The sequence below is a fragment of the Orcinus orca genome, chromosome 6 (genome assembly GCF_937001465.1).
Source record: "Orcinus orca chromosome 6, mOrcOrc1.1, whole genome shotgun sequence".
In the NCBI taxonomy this organism is placed as follows: domain Eukaryota; kingdom Metazoa; phylum Chordata; class Mammalia; order Artiodactyla; family Delphinidae; genus Orcinus; species Orcinus orca.
In genome coordinates this window covers 78,814,745-78,833,619 of record NC_064564.1, presented here as the reverse complement: position 1 = coordinate 78,833,619, position 18,875 = coordinate 78,814,745, and the positions used below count along the sequence as shown (strand labels likewise).

Here is an 18,875-nt window from a genome sequence, read left to right as displayed (position 1 = left end):
TGGGTCCCAGAGTGAAAATACCATGGAATGGAGCCATAGCCAGCCTACAGTGGACATGTAGCATTTGCAAGAAGCAAAAATAAATTTCTGTTGTTTAAGCCACCCAGTCTGTGGTGGCTCAAGTGAGCATGTGAATTTGAATGTGATGTGATGAACAGGAAGCTGTATGCTGTGTGCATATGGAATAGAGAAATAGTATCTAGAGAAAGAAAGCGGGGGGAAAAGCACACACAGTGAGAAGCAGAAATGAATGGCCATGTGTCCAGTAAGGAGAAAGTAGCTATCTCTGTGGCTGGTGACTTACCTGTTCTGGGTTTCTGTCCCTAGATATACTTTTTTCTTTGCCTCCATGTTTCTGCCCCAGCTTGTGTGTGATGGCCCTCTTCTTCCTTTCTGTCATTCTCTAATTCCACTTCTCTCTTGCCGATCATTGTGCTAGTATTGATGACAGAGAGACTTTGCCTTGAAAATCCTTAGAATCAGAATTCAGTCCCCACAAAGCAGTATTTCAATATATACATCACAAGTATATATATTGGAATCATATGAAAATTTTGCAGAACTGTATTCCATAAAAAAAACAGGGATCTCCAGAACTTATAACAAGCACTTCTTTCTTGTTAATTGTAAAGGTCACGTTGTGTCTCCTCAAAAAAAGATATGTTGTAGTCCTAACCCCCAGCACCTCAGAATGTGGCCTTGTTTGGAAATAGGATTTTGCAGATGTAATTAGTTAAGGTGAGGTCGTACTGAAGTAGCTTGGGCCCCTAATCCAATATGATTGGGGTTCTTCTAAAAAGAATGACAGTGAAGACAATGTGAAAATACACAGGGAGAAGATGGTCACATGACAACAGAGACAAAGATTTGAGTGATGCATCTAAAAGGTAAAGAAGGATGCTGGCCAATACCAAGAGCTAGAAGAGGCAAGGAAGGATTCTCCCCTAGAGCTTGGAAAGAGAGCATAGCCCTGCTGACATCTTGATATCAGACTCTAGCCTCCAGAACTTTGAAATAGTATAATTTCTGTTGTTTCAAGCCACCCAGTTTTTGGTACTTTGTTACAGCAGCTCTAGGAAAAGAATACACCACTATTCCGGAAGGCTAGGTTCAAGAGATGACAGTCACTCCCAGAAAGCCCAGGCCTGAGTCACTGAGGGAGTACGTAGGCTCAAAGAACTTAGAGGCCAAAGTGAAGAGACATGGAAGTCCAGGTTGGTGGGGAGAGGGGGCCCGCCCCACCAGGCTCTTCCGTTCCCCTTGGTCCACAGCCGGTCCCTGCCACTTGTCCAAAAGCAGGTGAGGGGCTTTTATCCAATTCCACTTTGCTTCTCTCCTCTGTCCTTCATGCCCCCACTGTCACTACCCACTGCCACAGCCACTAGTGTCTATGTTTTTAAACAAAATTTGATTAAAAGAGTTTAGGGAAATGCTACCAAACAATTTGAAGGTAGTCAGATCATCAACATAACCAATCATCTTACATCTATATTATGGTTTCATAGAAATAATGTTCATGTTCCTTGAAGAGGGAGACAATGAACTTCATTAAACATTAGGAAAAAACTGATCTTCTATCTAAAAAAAAAAAAAACTACACTCAGTAGTTCAAAGGAACCATGAACTTGCTTTTAATGATATGGGGGTGGTAAACCTTCTAATTCCACTATTTTGATCACAATGGAGAGTCTTCCATTATACTGAGCTTCAGTTTCTGGGTTTGAGCAAAAAAAAAAAGCCCCTAAAGACAAACTTAAGGCCCTGTTGGGCTCTTCCAAAAGTACATTAGTCACCTAGGATGCCTACATACTAATATCTATTATGTCTGGTAAGGGGTGTAAATACTGTTGGGCTTAGGTACTTTTGAAAAAATCTGTATTTTTGAAGCCACTTCTGTTTTCTGCTCTGACTGCTTTTTGCATACATCAACACTCCTATCAGCTTGTCAGTAGTTGGTCCTTTCACATTTGATACTCAGGCACACAGAGCCAGCTATTTTTTCATTCGAGTGTGTGCATTCCTTTTCCATAAATTTTATGCACACTCCTAGAAGGAGCCAATGTGTATGCTGCTAAATTATGGTCATGGAAAAAGATATTGTAGCTTTTGAAAATCAACTAACTTCACAAAATTCTAACCAATAATAAAGGTACAAGCTGTATTTATACTTATTAGACCACTCAAAATAATAGATACAGCTGCTTCCACTCCTGCACTTCTCCATTTATATCATCAAACCATTTTTCCTCGAGCCTGAGACTCTTTCTTCCTAATCTGGGGTTTTGATGGCTGTTGACATCGTTGCCTGTATCTTGCAGCCCTACTCTTGCTATGCAACATAACACAGGGCAAGGGTTCTGGGGAAAGTAACAAATAATCATCATTCAACTATGAGACACTGTTATCTAGAAAATTCTATATTCTATACTAAAACTAATTACAAACATCCACCTCATCACTAAAATGAATTCAGAGACCATTTGTATAAAATTAAAGATTGGAATAGATCAGGTGAATGTTATAAGAGAGTTTGTTTTACAAACTGCCTCAAAGATGCTTTCCTCATGCAGATTACAAGGTTGACCTAGAGACAAGATATAATAAGGATGAGGAACTTCTCCTGAACAGATAGATGTCTGCTCAAAGTCTCCTTCTTCCAAAAACAGAGCGCTGGTAAGTTATGCCCTGATAATCACTTTGCCTAAAAGTGGGTGGTGGAAGGAATGAAGGGAACTACTAACTTGGACCAATTCTAAAGAATAAGGAAGAAATTATAATGATGTGGAAATTATAGAAATCTGAGTATTATCAACATGGAGAGCATCAGAAAGAAGGAGGGAAAGCTGAGAAATAATTATACATATACTTTAGACTATGGAAAGGCAGTTTTAAAAAAACACAGTAAAAAAAGCCAAATGGCCAGGGAAAAAAGGTTTCTATAAACATAATTCTTTCTCTTCAACCGGGAATGTTTCTGATGCAAAAAAAGTTTTAAAATGTACTTGATGATATAAGAAGCCAATTGTGTTTGTAAGATTTGTATAGATTATATACAGAAGTTATTGCCCTTATAATCAGTCTTTGAATTCTAGGAAGCTTAGACATAGATTAGTACACAATTGAAGTAGCTAAACTCCTTAGCTTAAGTGTTTTGATTTGTTGTTAAAGTATCCTGCCCGGGCTTCCCTTGTGGTGCAGTGGTTGAGAGTCCGCCTGCTGATGCAGGGGACACGGGTTCGTGCCCCGCTCCAGGAAGATCCCACATGCCGTGGAGTGGCTGGGCCCGTGAGCCATGGCCGCTGAGCCTGAGCATCTGGAGCCTGTGTTCCGCAAAGGGAGAGGTCACAACAGTGAGAGGCCCGCGTACCGCAAAAAAAAAAAAAAAAAAATCCTGCCCATTTTTTCTTCCGTCTATGAGAGAGTAAGATTTTGGAATTACTTTTCCATCATAAACAACTAGAAAAATGGATGAAGTATAGGAAATAATTATTCTTCAACATTAGACAAAAGGCAACAGAGGACTTTCTCCCTGAGAAAAGAGAAATAGAAGATGTGAGCCCTCCCATTGCCTAAGGTTTCTCTTCTGGGATAATTCTTGGATTGTGACATGGAAGAGTTTGGCAATCTTCTTGAATTAAGGAGACAGAGATTAGATTTCTGGCAACTAGAAATTTGCAGCACCAAGTACTAGAGAGAACAGAGCTACACAGAGAAAGAACTCCAGAAACTTGTATAGGGGTTCCTTCATGTTTTGACAAAATACCAATCTACAAATGCATATGACAAGAATCCATGAAGCCAGAAAAGAACAACTTCTGAGGAAGGAACAGTTACTGAGGAGTTGTAAGATGAATACTCCCCAGGCTCACACATTAATTATTAGAGTTTCTCCCAGCCAAACTGGCAAGACTTCAATTAGTACAAAGGGCATTCAGTAGAGAGCCCAAGATGGATACACCTTAGAAATGGGACTAAATTAGCTACCAAGAAAAAAAAAAGGCTCTTCTCGACCAACCCTATAAAGACTTTTTTTTTTTTTTTTTTTTTGCATTACACGGGCCTCTCACTGCTGCGGCCTCTCCCGTTGCGGAGCACAGGCTCCGGACATGCAGGCTCAGCGGCCATGGCTCACGGGCCCAGCCACTCCGCGGCATGTGGGATCCTCCCGGACCAGGGCACGAACCCGTGTCCCCTGCATCGGCAGGTGGACTCTCAACCACTGCGCCACCAGGGAAGCCCTATAAAGGCTTTTAAAAAACCTAAAAAATGATCAACCCTTCCAGTAACTTACTTATTAGCAGAAAATGTTCAACATTTTTAAAAAAGGAATACAACATTTGCCCAAAACAATGTAAAATTCACAATGTTCAGTACCCACTCAAAAATTACTAAGGAATAAGAAAAGGATGCTTATATTTAACATAGTATTTAACAGGGCAACTAGACAGAAAAAGAAATAAAATTCATCCAAATTGGGAAGGAAGAAGTAAAACTGTCACTATTAGCATGACATGATATTATATATAAAAAATTCCTAAAGGCTCTACCAAAAACTGTTATAACTAATAAACAAATTCAATAAAGTTACAGAATACAAAATTGACATACAAAAACCTGTTGCATTTTTATACACTAATAACAAACTATCAAAAAGAGAAATTAAGAAAACATCTCATTTACAATTGCATCAAAAAGAATAGAATACCTAGAAATAAATTTAACCAAGGAGGTGAAAGACCTGTACACTGAAAACTATAACAAGTAGACAAAATAAGTTAAAGAAGACACAAATAAATTGAAAGATATTCCATGCTCATAAATGGAAATAATTAATATTGTTAAAATGTCCATACTACCCAAAGCAATTTACAGATTGAATGAAATCCCAATCAAAATTCCAATGGAATTTTTTACAGAAATAAAACAATTCTGAAATATGAATGGAACTACAAAAGGCCCTAAATAGCCAAAGCAATCTTGAGAAAGAACAAAGCTGGAGGCATCGTGCTCCCTGACTTCAAATTATATTACAAAGCTGTAATAATCAAAACAGTGTGGTATTGGCATTAAAAACAGGCATAGATCAAAGGAACAGAACAGAGGGCCCAGAAATAAACCCACACATATGTGGTCAATTAGTTTACAACAAAGAAGCCAGGAATATACAATGGGGAAATGAGAGTTTTTTTCAATAAATGGTTTTGGAAAAATTGAATAGCCACATGCAGAAAAATGAAATTCAACCACTATCTTATACCATACATAAAAATTAAGCCAAGATGGATTAAAGACTTGAACATAAGACCTGAAACCATAAAACTCCTAAAATGAAACATAGGTGATAAGCTTCTTGATATAGATCTTGGCAAAGATTTTTTGGATTTGACATCAAAAGCAAAGGCAACAAAAGCAAAAGTAAACAAATGAGACTACATCAAACTTAAAAGCTTCTTTACAACAAAGGAAACCATCAACAAAATGAAAAGGCAACCTACTGAATGGGAGAAAATATTTGCAAGTCATATATCTCATAAGAGTTTAATATCCAAAATATATAAATAACTCATACACTCAATAGCAGAAAACCCCAAACAATATGATTTAAAAATGGGCAGAGGATCTAAGTAGACATTTTTCCAAAGAAGACATACAGATGGCCAACAGGTACACAAAAAGTGCTCAGCATCACTAATCATCAGGGAAATAAATACAAGTCAAAACCACAATGGCTAACACCTCACACCTGTTAGAATGACTATTATCAAAAAGAAAGAAGTGAGATTCAAGATGGCAGAGGAGTAGGTGGACATGGAGTTCATCTCTCTCCATGGATGCATCAGGAGTGCATCTACAGATGCAACAGTTCTCACAGAACACTGGCTGAAAATTAACAGAAGACCTTGGACACCAGAAAGGACTATAAAGATCCCTGCTTAACTGGGTAGGATGGAAAAAAAGAAGGGAGAAGGAGGAGGAGAGGAAGCAGGATGGGACCTGCACCCAGGGGCAGGGGAGCTGAAGCAGAGGAGAGATTCCCAAATTCAGGGAAATCCCCTCTCCAATGGGGAAACCCCCTATCTGATGGGGAAATTGACTGGGACAGAAGAGAAACATCTGAGGCTGTTGGAAGAGGGTGAAGCAACTGATCTATGGCAGATGGACAGAGTGAGAAATACACAGATGGTCCATACCGAGACCCTACATGCCTTGGACTGGGACATGTGTTCACAGGTGTGCAAGGGGGCTGGGAGCTGGTGCATGGGGATTGGAGAACAGGCCCAGAGCAAGAACTGCTGTTGGCTTTGGGGAGATGGACTTAGGGGACGGGAGGGAGGAAATCTGCAGCAGGGAATGCCTATGGAGGAAGATGAGGCTGACGTGGAAGCAAGGCGCTACTGCTGAGTCACACGCAGGGAGAGGAGCCGCTATTGTAGCCTCTCTCTCCCCATACACTGGTGCCTGCCAACGACAATAAAAGAAGCCTGCTGTGGGCTGGCTCTTGTGTGCTGGCTGCCAAACAATAAGAAAATTCCCCTCAGAGCTGACCCTCACACGCTGGCTGCAGGGCAATTAAAAAAAAAAAGCCATCTCAGGGTTGGCCCTCGCACGCCTGCTGCCGAGTGCCAGAAAAACCCTGGCCAGGGCTGGCCCTCACATGCCTTACACTGGGCGTCAGAAAAGGCCTCACTAGGGCCATATCTCTGGCACCCATGGCCGCCTGCTTCCCTCTGCATTTGCCACTGCTGGGGCTCCTCCAAGCAGTCAGACCACCTCTGCACCTGGTCCTCACAGGGGCAGACCCAAGAGCTCCAAGGCAGCCTCAGGACCAGACTCCTCTAGGTGGACCACACACAGAGGTGGGGATAAAACCAAAGCTGAACCCCCGGGACAGGGTGACTAAGGAAGAAGATCGAAAATCTTTCCACCAGCTGTAGAAGCAGCAGATTAAATCCCCACAATCAGCTAGGTAGACCCTGTGTCTATGGACTATCTGAGTAGACAATGAGTGTTCCCACAAATGAAAACGGTCTAGCTCTGGCAGCTGTGGACTCTGGGGGCAGCACATGCAGGGATTGGGCCAGATCAGAGTCTAAGTGATCCCCACAGTGCCCACGGCAGGTCCAGAGACCAGCCCAGAGGCAGAGGAGAGCCTCTTGGGGAGGCGGAGGTGGGCTGTGGCTCATGGCATGTGCGAGGACACTTACAGCAGAGACCCCAGGGAAACATAATTATTACTGTTAATTTTATTATGTTTTGATTCATTCTGTTGTTAGTTCTAGCTTTTTTTTTTCTGGTTTCTTTTTCTTTTTTTGTTTTTTTTTTAAGTCTTTTGGGATCTCCATGTTTTATAACTTTTTCTTCACATATTTCTACTTTTACTTTGCTTTTCTGTCATTCTGTATTCTTTTCCCTCATTTTTTTCATCCTCTTTTTCTTTAATATATTTTTCTCTTTTTTTAATATTTCCATTTCTACTTTGCTTTTCTGTTGTCCTGTGTTTTTTCCCTTTTATTTTATTTTATTTTATTATTATTTTATTCATTTTTATCAGTTTGTTCTGTTTCCTTGCTTTATTCTTCAGTTGGCACACTGCTTTGGTTTTGTTTTTAGGTTATGTGTTTTTGTTAGTTTTAATCCTAAATGTTTGATTTCATTTTTGAGTTCTCCTATTTCTCTGGTTGTTCTCTTGCTTTTTATTTTATTTGCCTCTGTTTTTCTTTCTTTTACGTGTGTGTGTTTCCTTGTTTCTATTTTTGTTTCTTTGATTTTGTTTTTACCATTTCTCCAGGGTTTTGTTTGCCTTTTGTTTTCTTTAATATATTTGTTTGCTTTATTCTTCAGATGGCCCTCTGCTTTGGTTTTGGTTTTGGGTTTTTTTCAGCTTTCTTCTTAATTGTTTGGTTTCGTTCTTGGGTTCTTCTGTTTGTCCGGTTGTTCTCTTGCTATTTGATTTATTTGGTTCTGTTTTTGTTTCTTTTGTGTGTGTGAGTGTTCCCTTGTTTCTCTTTCTGTTTGTTAGATTTTACTTTTTACCATTTGTCTGGGGTTTTGTTAGTCTTTTTTTTTAATACCCTTTATTGCTGTGATGAACAACTTGCGGGATCTTGGTCCCTTGACCAAGTCAGGCCTGAGGCTCTGGAGTGGAGCACCAAGTCCAGGATGCTGGACCACTAGAGAATTCCTGGCCCCAGGGAAGATTAATTGCCAAGAGCTCTCATGGAGGCCTCTATCTGAATCTAAGACCCGGCTCCACCCAAGTGCCAGCAGTTCCCAGCGCTGGGACACCTCACACCAAACAACAAAGAAGACAGGAACACAAACCCACCCATTAGCACACAGATTACCTAAAGTTATACTAAGCTCACAGACACCCAAAACACACCACCTGACATGGCCCTGCTCATCAGAGGAAAAAGGTTCAGCTCGACACACCAGAACGCAGGCACCAGTCCCTCCCATCAGGAAGCCTACACAAGACACTGGACCAAAACCCCACCAATGGGCGCAGAGAACAGAAGCAAGAGGAACTATGACCATCCAGCCTAGGGTAAGGAGACCTCACATACTGTAAATTAGACAAAATGAAAAGACAGAGAAATATCTTACAGGCAAAGGAGCAAGATAAAAACTCACAAGGCCAAATAAATGAAGAGGAAATAGGCAAACTACCTGAAAAAGAATTCAGAGTAATGATAGTAAAGATGATCCAAAATCCTGGAAATAGAATAGAGAAAATACAAGGAACGTTTAACAAGGACCTAGAAGAACTAAAGAGCAAACAAACACTAATGAACAACCCAATAACTGAAACTAAAAATATTCTAGAAGGAATCAATAGCAGAATAACTGAGGCAGAAGAAAAGAGAAGTGAGCTAGAATATAGAATGGTGGAAATAACTGCTGCAGAGCAGAATACAGAAAAAAGAATGAAAAGAATGGAGGACAGTCTCAGAGACCTCTGGGACAACATTAAGCACACCAACATTCGAATTATAGGCATCCCAGAAGAAGAAAAAATGAAAGAGTCTGAGAAAATATTTGAAGAGATTATAGTTGAAAACTTCCCCAACATGGGAAAGGAAATAGTTAATTGAGCCCAGGAAGCACAGAGAGTCCCATACAGGATAAACCCAAGGGGAAACACGCTGAGACACATACTAATCAAACTTTCAAAAATTAAACACAAAGAAAAAATAGTAAAAGCAGCAAGGGAAGAGCAATAAATAACATACAAGGGACACCCCATAAGGTTAACAGCTGATCATTCAACAGAAACTCTGCAAGCCAGAAGGGAATCACAGGACATATTTAAACTGATGAAAGGGAAAAACCTACAACCAATATTACTCTACCCAGCAAGGATCTCATTCAGATTCGACAGAGAAATTAAAACCTTTACAGACAAGCAAAAGCTAAGAGAATTCAGCACCACCAAACCAGCTTTACAACAAATGCTAAAGGAACTTCTCTATGCAGGAAACACAGAGAAGGAAAAGACCTACAAAAAAAACCCCAAAATAATTAAGAAAATGATAATAGAAACATACATATCGATAATTACCTTAAATGTAAATGGATTAAATGCTGCAACCAAAAGACATACACTGGCTGAATGGATACAAAAACAAGACCCGTATATATATGCTGTCTACAAGAGACCCACTTCAGACCTAGGGACACATACAGACTGAAAGTGAGGGGATGAAAAAAGATATTCCATGCAAATGGAAATCAAAAGAAAGCTGGGATAGCAATACTCATATCAGACAAAAAGACTTTAAAATAAAGACTATTACAAGAGACAAGGAAGGACACTATATAATGATCAAGGGATCAATCCAAGAAGAAGGTATAACAATTGTAAATATGTATGTACCCAACATAGGAGCACTTCAATACATAAGGCAAATACTAACAGCCATAAAAGGGGAAGTCGACAGTAACACGATAATAGTAGGTGACTTTAACACCACACTTACACCAATGGACAGATCATCCAAACAGAAAATAAATAAGGAAACATTAGACCAGATGGACTTAATTGATATCCATCCCAAAACAACAGAATACACTTTCTTCTCAAGTGCACATGGAATATTTTCCAGATACATCACATCTTGGGTCACAATTCAAGCGTTGGTAAATTTAAGAAAATTGAAATTGTATCAAGCATCTTTTCTGACCACAACACTATGAGACTAGCTATCAATTACAGGGAAAAAAAACTGTAAAAAGTACAAACACATGGAGGCTAAACAATATGCTACTAAACAACCAAGAGATCACTGAAGAAATCAAAGAAGAAATCAAAAAATACCTAGAAACAAATGACAATGAAAACACGACAACCCAAAACCTATGGGATGCAGCAAAAGCAGTTCTAATAGGGAAGTTTATAGCAACACAATTCTACCTCAAAAAACAAGAAACATCCCAAATAAACAACCTAACATTACACCTAAAGCAATTAGAGAAAGAGGAACAAGAAAACCCGCAAAGTTAGCGGAAGGAAAGAAATCATAAAGATCAGATCAGAAATAAATGATAAAGAAATGAAGGAAACAATAGCAAAGATCAATAAAACTAAAAGCTGGTTCTTTGAGAAGATAAAATTGATAAACTATTAGCCAGACTCATCAAGAAAAAAAGGGAGAAGACTCAAATCAATACAATTAGAAATGGAGAAGGAGAATTAACAACTGACACCGCAGAAATACAAAGGATCATGAGAGACTACTACAGGCAATATATGCCAATAAAATGGACAACCTGGAAGAAATGGACATATTCTTACAAAAGTACAACCTTTCAAGACTGAACCAGGAAGAAATAGAAAACATGAACACACTAATCACAAGCACTGAAATTGAAACTGTGATTAAAAATCTTCCAACAAACAGAAGCCCAGGGCCAGATGGCTTCACAGGTGAATTCTATCAAACATTTAGAGAAGAGATGACACCTATCCTTCTCAAACTCTTCCAAAATATAGCAGAGGGAGGAACACTCCCAAACTCATTCTATGAGGCCATCATCACACTGACACCAAAAGCAGACAAAGATATCACAAAAAAAGAAAATCACGGGCCAATACCACTGATGAAAATAGATGCAAAAATCCTTATCAAAATACTAGCAAACAGAAGCCAACAGCACATTAAAAGGATCATACACAATGATCAAGTGGGGTTTATCCCAGGAATACAAGGATTCTTCAATATACGCAAATCAATCAATGTGATACACCATATTAGCAAACTGAAAGATAAAAACCGTATGATAATCTCAATAGTTGCAGAAAAAGCTTTTGACAAAAATCAACACCTATTTATAATGAAAACTCTCCAGAAAGTGGGCACAGAGGGAACCTATCTCAACATAATAAAGGCCATATATGACAAATCCACAGTCAACATCGTTCTCAATGGTGAAAAACTGAAACCATTTCCTCTAAGATCAGGAACACACAAAGTTGCCTACTCTCACCACTGTTATTCAACATAGTTTCAGAAGTTTTGGCCACAGCAATCAGAGAAGAAAAAGAAATAAAAGGAATCCAAATTGGAAATGAAAAATAAAACTATCACTGTTTGCAGATTACATGATACTATACATAGAAAATCCTAAAGATGCCACCAGAAATCTACTAGAGCTAATCAATGAATTTGGTAAAGTAGCAGGATGCGAAATTAATGCACAGAAATCTCTTGCGTATACACTAACAACGAAAAATCAGAAAGAGAAATCAAGGAACCACTCCCATTTACCATTGCAACAAAAAGAATAAAATACCTAGGAATAAACCCACCTAAGGAGGCAAAAAACCTGTATGCAGAAAATTATAAGACACTGATGAAAGAAATCAAAGATGATACAAACAGATGGAAAGATATACCATGTTCTTGGATTGGATGAATCAACATTGTGAAAATGACTAAACTACCCAAAGCAATCTACAGATTCAATGCAATCCTTATCAAACTACCAATGACATTTTTCACAGAACTACAACAAAAAATATCACAATTTGTATGGAAACACAAAAGACCCCGAATGGCCAAAGCAATCTTCAGAAAGAAAAACGGAGCTGGAGTAATTAGGCTCCCTGACTTCAGACTATACTACAAAGCTACAGTAATCAATGCAGTATGGTACTGGCACAAAGACAGAAATTTAGACCAATGGAAGAGGATAGAAAGTCCAGAGATAAACCCATGCACATATGGTCACCTTATCTTTGATAAGGGAGGCAAGAATATACAATGGAGAAAAGACAGCCTCTTCAATAAGTGGAGCTGGGAAAACTGGACAGCTACATGTAAAAGAATGAAATTAGAACACTTTCTAACATCGTACACAAAAATAAACTCAAAATGGATTAAAGACCTAAATGTAAGGCCTGACACTATAAAACTCTTAGAGGAAAACATAGGCCGAACACTCTATGACATAAATCACAGCAAGATCCTTCTTGACCCACCTCCTAAGAAAATGGAAATAAAAACAAAAGTAAACAAATGGGACCTAATGAACCTTAAAAGCTTTTGCACAGCAAAGGAAAACATGAACAAGACGAAAAGACAACCTTCAGAATGGGAGAAAATATTTGCAAATGAAGCAACTGACAAAGGATTAATCTCAAAAATTTACAAGCAGCTCACGCAGCTCAATAACAAAAAAACAAACAACCCAATCCAAAAATGGGCAGAAGACCTAAATAGACATTTCTCCAAAGAAGATATACAGATTGCCAACAAACACGTGAAAGGATGCTCAACATCACTAATCTTTAGAGAAATGCAAATCAAAACTACAATGAGGTATCACCTCACACCAGTCAAAATGGAAGTTCCTTAAAAAACTAAAAATAGAACTACCATATGACCCAGCAATCCCACTACTGGGCATATAACCTGAGAAAACCATAATTCAAATAGAATCACGTACCACAATGTTCGTTGCAGCTCTATTTACAATCGCCAGGACATGGAAGCAACCTAAGTGTCCATTGACATATGAATGGATAAAGAAGATGTGGCACATATATACAATGGAATATTACTCAGCCATAAAAAGAAACGAAGTTGAGCTATTTTTAGTGAGGTGGATGGACCTAGAGTCTGTCATACAGAGTGAAGTAAGTCAGAAAGAGAAAAACAAATACTGTATGCTAACACATATATATGGAATCCTAAAAAAAAAAAAAAAAAGGTTCTGAAGAACCTATGGGCAGGACAGAAATAAAGATGCTGATGTACAGAAATGACTTGAGGACACGGGGAGGGGGAAGTATAAGCTTGGATGAAGTGAGAGAGTGGCATGGACATATATATGCTGCTTTATAACAAAGTGAATCTGCTTTATAACAAAGTGAATCAGCTATACATATACATATATCCGCATATCTCCTTCCTCTGGCATCTCCCTCCCACTGTCCCTATCCCACTCCTCTATGTGGTCACAAAGCACCGAGCTGATCTCCCTGTGCTGTGTGGCTGCTTCCCACTAGCTATCTATTTTACATTTGGTAGTGTACTTATGTCTGTCCCACTCTCTTCATCACCGCTTCCCCTTCCCACTCCCCGTTTCCTCAAGTCTATTCTCTATGTTGGCGTCTTTATTCTTGTCTTGCCCCTAGGTTCTTCAGATCTTTTTTTTTTTTAGATTCCACATATATGTGTTAGCATATGGTATTTGTCTTTCTCTTTCTGACTTACTTCACTCTGTATGACAGACTCTAGGCCCATCCACCACACTGCAAATAACTCAATTTCGTTTCCTTTTATGGCTGAGTAATATTCCATTGTATATATGTGTCACATCTTTATCCATTCATCTTTCAATGGACACATAGGTTGCTTCCATGTCCTGGCGATTGTAAACAGAGCTGCAATGAACATTGTGGTACATGACTCTTTTTGAATTATGGTTTTCTCAGGTTATATGCCCAGTAGTGGGATAGCTGTGTCGTATGGTAGTTCTATTTTTAGTTTTTTAAGGAACCTCCATACTGTTCTCCATAGTGGCTGTATCAATTTACATTCCCACCAACAGTGCAAGAGGGTTCCCTTTTCTCCACACCATCTCCAGCATTTGTTTGTAGATTTTTTGATGATGGCCATTCTGACCGGTATGGTTTTGATTTGCATTTCCCTAATGATTAGTGATGCTGAGCATCTTTTCATATGTTTGTTGGCAATCTGTATGTCTTCTTTGGAGAAATGTCTGTTTAGGTCATCTGCCCATTTTTGGATTGGGTTGTTTCTTTTTCTGATATTGAGCTGCATGAGCTGCTTGTAAATTTTTGAGATTAATCCTTTGTCAGTTGCTTCATTTGCAAATATTTTTTCCCATTCTGAGGGTTGTCTTTTCGTCTTGTTTATGATTTCCTTTGCTGTGCAAAAGCTTTTAAGTTTCATTAAGTCCCATTTGTTTATTTTTTATTTTATTTCCGTTACTCTAGGAGGAGAGTCAAAAAGATCTTTCTGTGGTTTATGTCAAAGAGCATTCTGCCTATGTTTTCCTCTAAGAGTTTTATAGTGTCAGGCCTTACATTTAGGTCTTTAATCCATTTTGAGTTTATTTTTGTGTACGATGTTAGAAAGTGTTCTAATTTCATTCTTTTACATGTAGCTGTCCAGTTTTCCCAGCTCCACTTATTGAAGAGGCTGTCTTTTCTCCATTGTATATTCTTGCCTCTTTTGCCAAAGACAAGGTGTCCATATGTGCATGGGTTTATTGTAAAGCAATTATACTCCAATAAATGTATTTTTAAAAAAAAGAAAGAAAGAAATAACAAGTTTTGGTGAGGATGTGAAGAAAAGGAAACTCTTGTTCACTGTTGGTGGGAATGTAACAGGCACCATGGAAAGCAGTACAAAGCTTCCTCAAAAAATTAAAAATAGAACTACCATATGATCCAGCAATTCCACCTCTAGGTATTTATCCAAAGAGAATGAAAACACTATCTCACAAAGATATCTGCACCCGCATGTTCACTGCAGCATTATTTTCAATAGCCAAGACATGGAAGCAAGCTAAGGGTCCATCAATGGATGAATGGATAAAGAAAATGTGCTATGTGTGTGCATGCGTGCGTGCATGTGTGTGTGTATGTGTGTGTGTGTGTGTATATATATATAATGGAATATTGTTCAACCACAAAAAAGAATGAAATCCTGCCATTTGTGACAACATGGATGGACCTTGAGGGCATTATGCTAAGTGAAGTAAGTCAGACAGAGAAAAACAAATACCATATGATCTCACTTATATGTGGAATCTAACAACAACAACAACAAACTAACAACCAAGCTCATAGATATAGAGAATACATTGGTAGATTGCCAGAGGTAGGGCGTTGCGGGTGGATGAAATAGGTGAAGGTGGTCAAAAGGTACTAACTTCCAGTTATAAAATAATTAAGTCACAGGGAAGTAACATACAACATGATGACTGTAGTTAATAATGTAGACTTGTATATTTGAAAGTTGCTAAGAGAGTGGATCTTAAAAGTTCTCATCACGAGAAAAAAATTTAACTATGTATGGTGACAGATGTTAACTAGAATTATTGTGGTGATCATTTCACAATATATAGAAATATTGAATCATTATGTTGTATATATGAAACTAATATAATGTCTTATGTCAATTATATCTCAATTTTTAACATGCCTCTAATGGCACAGGAAAAAGGTACCAAAAGTGTGACTCTCACCAGAGGTGGACTTAAGTACCCATAAACAAATGGAGCGAGAGGTACGAGACTGAGAAATCTTTGAAATATTGCAAATTTAAGATGCTTGGCTAGAAAAGAACTCAAGTGTGTCTACTGACACATTGGGGCTGATTTCTATTAAATGGATAAAAAGCTTACCAAATTTTGGAGAACAACAAGAACCAACAGTCATGGGAGAGAATGGTCTTCTCACAGAGGGCATATGGGACAGGGATGTAGTAGACATTTTGTCCAATTTGTTTTTTATTTTTTTTTTTAGACATTTTGAATATGACTGTTGTGGCAGTTCTGTAATATGGTCACAAATTCTTTGGCATTTATCTGTGCTTGTGACTGCTTCAATAAGTATAGTAGAAGTGAAACTATGTCCCTTGGTCACTGGAACGCTCTTTGAGCCCTGAGCTGCCATGTAAAAAGTCCATCTTCCCTGAGGCTGCCATGCTATGAGGAAGCCCAAGCCACATGGACTTGTTGTGGTCAACAGTACCATCTGAGCACAGGTTTCAGCCATTTCAACCCAAGCATGAAACATGTGAGTAAAGAAGCCATCTCAGAAGTGAGTCCCCTAGCCCAGCTATTTGTCAGCATCCAGCCATTTAAGTCATCCCAGCTGAGAGCCCAGATATCATGGAGCAGGGAAGAGCCATCCCCACCATACCTCTTCTGAATTTCTGACCTACCAAATCTTTGAACATAGTAAAAAATTTTGTTTTACACCATTAGGTTTTCAAGTGATTTGATAGGCAACAGATGTTATGGACTGAATTATGTTCCCTATAAATTTACCCTCAGTACCTCAGAATGTTATTATATTTGGAGATGGGCCTTTTTTTTTTTTTTTTTTTTGTGGTACGCGGGCCTCTCACCACTGTGGCCTCTCCCATTGTGGAGCACAGGCTCCGGATGCGCAGGCCCAACGGCCATGGCTCACGGGCCCAGCCGCTCCGTGGCACGTGGGATCCTCCCGGACCGGGGCACGAACCTGTGTCCCCTGCATCGGCAGGCAGACTCCCAACCACTGCGCCACCAGGGAAGCCCATGGAGATGGGCCTTTAAAGATATGATTATGTTTAAATGAGGCCATTAGGTAGGCCCTAATCCAATCTGACTAGCGTCCTCATAAGAAGAGGAGATTAGGGCATACAGAGAGACCCCAGAGACACTCAGATACAGAGTAAAGACCATGTAAGAACACAGTGAGAAGGTGGCCATCTGCAAGCCAAGGAGGCCTCAGGAGAAACCAACACTGCCAACACCCTGTTCTTGCACTGCTAGCCACCAGAACTATGAGAAAATAAATTTTTGTTGTTTAAGCCACTCAGTCTGTGATACTTTGTTATGGAAGCTCTGGAAAACTCAAGAAAAATCTTTCTCGCCCTCATTCCTACCCGATTCTGCCAGGTGAACCTTCAAACTCCTATTTTGCTAAGTAACCTTCATCCTCATTCTTAACTTTTACTTAAAATCCAGGCCTGAATGGTATCCTCTCAGAAATTGGATTTGGGATTCAGGGAGAACTAGGGAATCTCCCCAGTGTGCATGCAGAAAGATCCAGTCTGCAAAGGCAAGCCAATAAAGCAGACGCCCAGAAATGAGCAGGTAAAAGAGGGGAGATTCTTAAACATTTCATTTTTCTAGTCTAATAGAATTTTCTTGAGGGCCAGCTGTATGCCATATATTCTGAGAAATGGCCTCATGTACCTATTGTGGACCCTCTAACTTGATTAAGTTGGCTCAAGTTGGTTTCCATGATGTGCAACCAAAGAGTCCTGAATAACCCACGTGTCAAGTTGAGTCCACCGGCAGTGGACATTCATGGGGTGGGGGCCTAGACAGAAGAATGTGAGAGGACTCCTGACCCCAGCCCTCACTCCTGGCACACCCAGAAAAAAGCTGGAGAGACCTTTGGTGAGGTCAGGAAGTCTCTACGTGAGCAAGTGGGCAAGATGAGTCAAGGAGATTTGAGTTATTACCGGAAACGTGATCTCATTTGTACCCATAGCCTTGAGAGGCCTGAGGAAATTTTAGTTCCAGAAAAATACATTGAAAAGAATGACAGAAACCTTTGACAATAGTGCCAGGCAGGCCAAAACCTAGAATGAACTGGATTTTTTTTTAAGTGCTAAGGAAAAATGTCACTCCAGAAAGAAACACAAGACAAATTGAATCTGCTGGCAGTGTGTTATGAAGTTGTTGGCCAGAATGAAAAAATAAGAATAAAAATAAAACAAAAACAGTGTTTCGGGAAGAAGCTGCATGTGTCAGAAAGAAAGCTCAGCTATGACCCAGCTGCTAGTAGGAAGGGAAAAGGGGGCAGCCCACACTTATTCTTAGCTTGTCACTCCTGACCAAAGCCTGGTCCTACGGCAGGTCCCAAACACGCAATGGAAGGGTTCTCGGATAGGATGAGGAGAAAGAGCAATGCTGAAAACCCGGCCTGGGGAGGAACTAGGGGGCCAGTACACAAACCACAGCTCAGTCCTAGCCTAAGACCCAGAAGCTTCTTGTCCCTAAACAATGGCACATGTATCCTGATAGAGAAGCAGACATATCCTGATAGGCACATGAACCCTGATGGAAAGCAGCATATATCCTGATAGCAAAAACACTTATGTAGGGCTTCCCTGGTGGCACAGTGGTTGAGGGTCCGCCTGCCGATTCAGGGGACACGGGTTCGTGCCCCGGTCAGGGAAGATCCCAAATGGGCCTGTGAGCCATGGCTGCTGAGCCTGCGCGTCCGGAGCCTGTGCTCCGCCACGGGAGAGGCCACAACAGTGAGAGGCCCGCATACCGCAAAAAACAAACAAACAAACAAACAAAAAAAACTTATATAAATTGAAACACTTACGTAAATTATTCTTGAATACTTGCATCCTAGGGGAGGATTATACTTCCCTGTGCCACTGATGTCAGGCCAGTCCATGAGATTCCTTCCAGCCAATGAAGTGTAAGCAAAAGTGTCATTTCTAGACAGTCACTTTTGGACCCAGTGTGTGGCTTGTCATTTCTCCTGTTGCTCAACCATGAGACTGGCAACGTTCCAGATAGAGGCTGTTCCCAGGGTAAAAGCCATATGAACAAAGCTGTAATGACTTGTAATGAATGTGAAGTATAATGAGAAATCCTTGTGTTAC

At 39.8% G+C, this 18,875-nt stretch overlaps 1 protein-coding gene across 2 annotated transcripts in view; it reads left to right on the top strand.

Moving 5' to 3' along the window:
* Positions 1-18,875, top strand: part of LOC101279781 (guanine nucleotide-binding protein G(q) subunit alpha) — a 439,263-nt gene that overhangs the window by 45,339 nt on the left and 375,049 nt on the right. For both annotated transcript variants that reach the window (XM_049710835.1, XM_049710834.1), the window contains exon 3: positions 2,571-2,673. The gene's annotated coding sequence lies outside the window, so the exon portion shown is untranslated. The remainder of the gene's footprint in view (positions 1-2,570; positions 2,674-18,875) is intronic.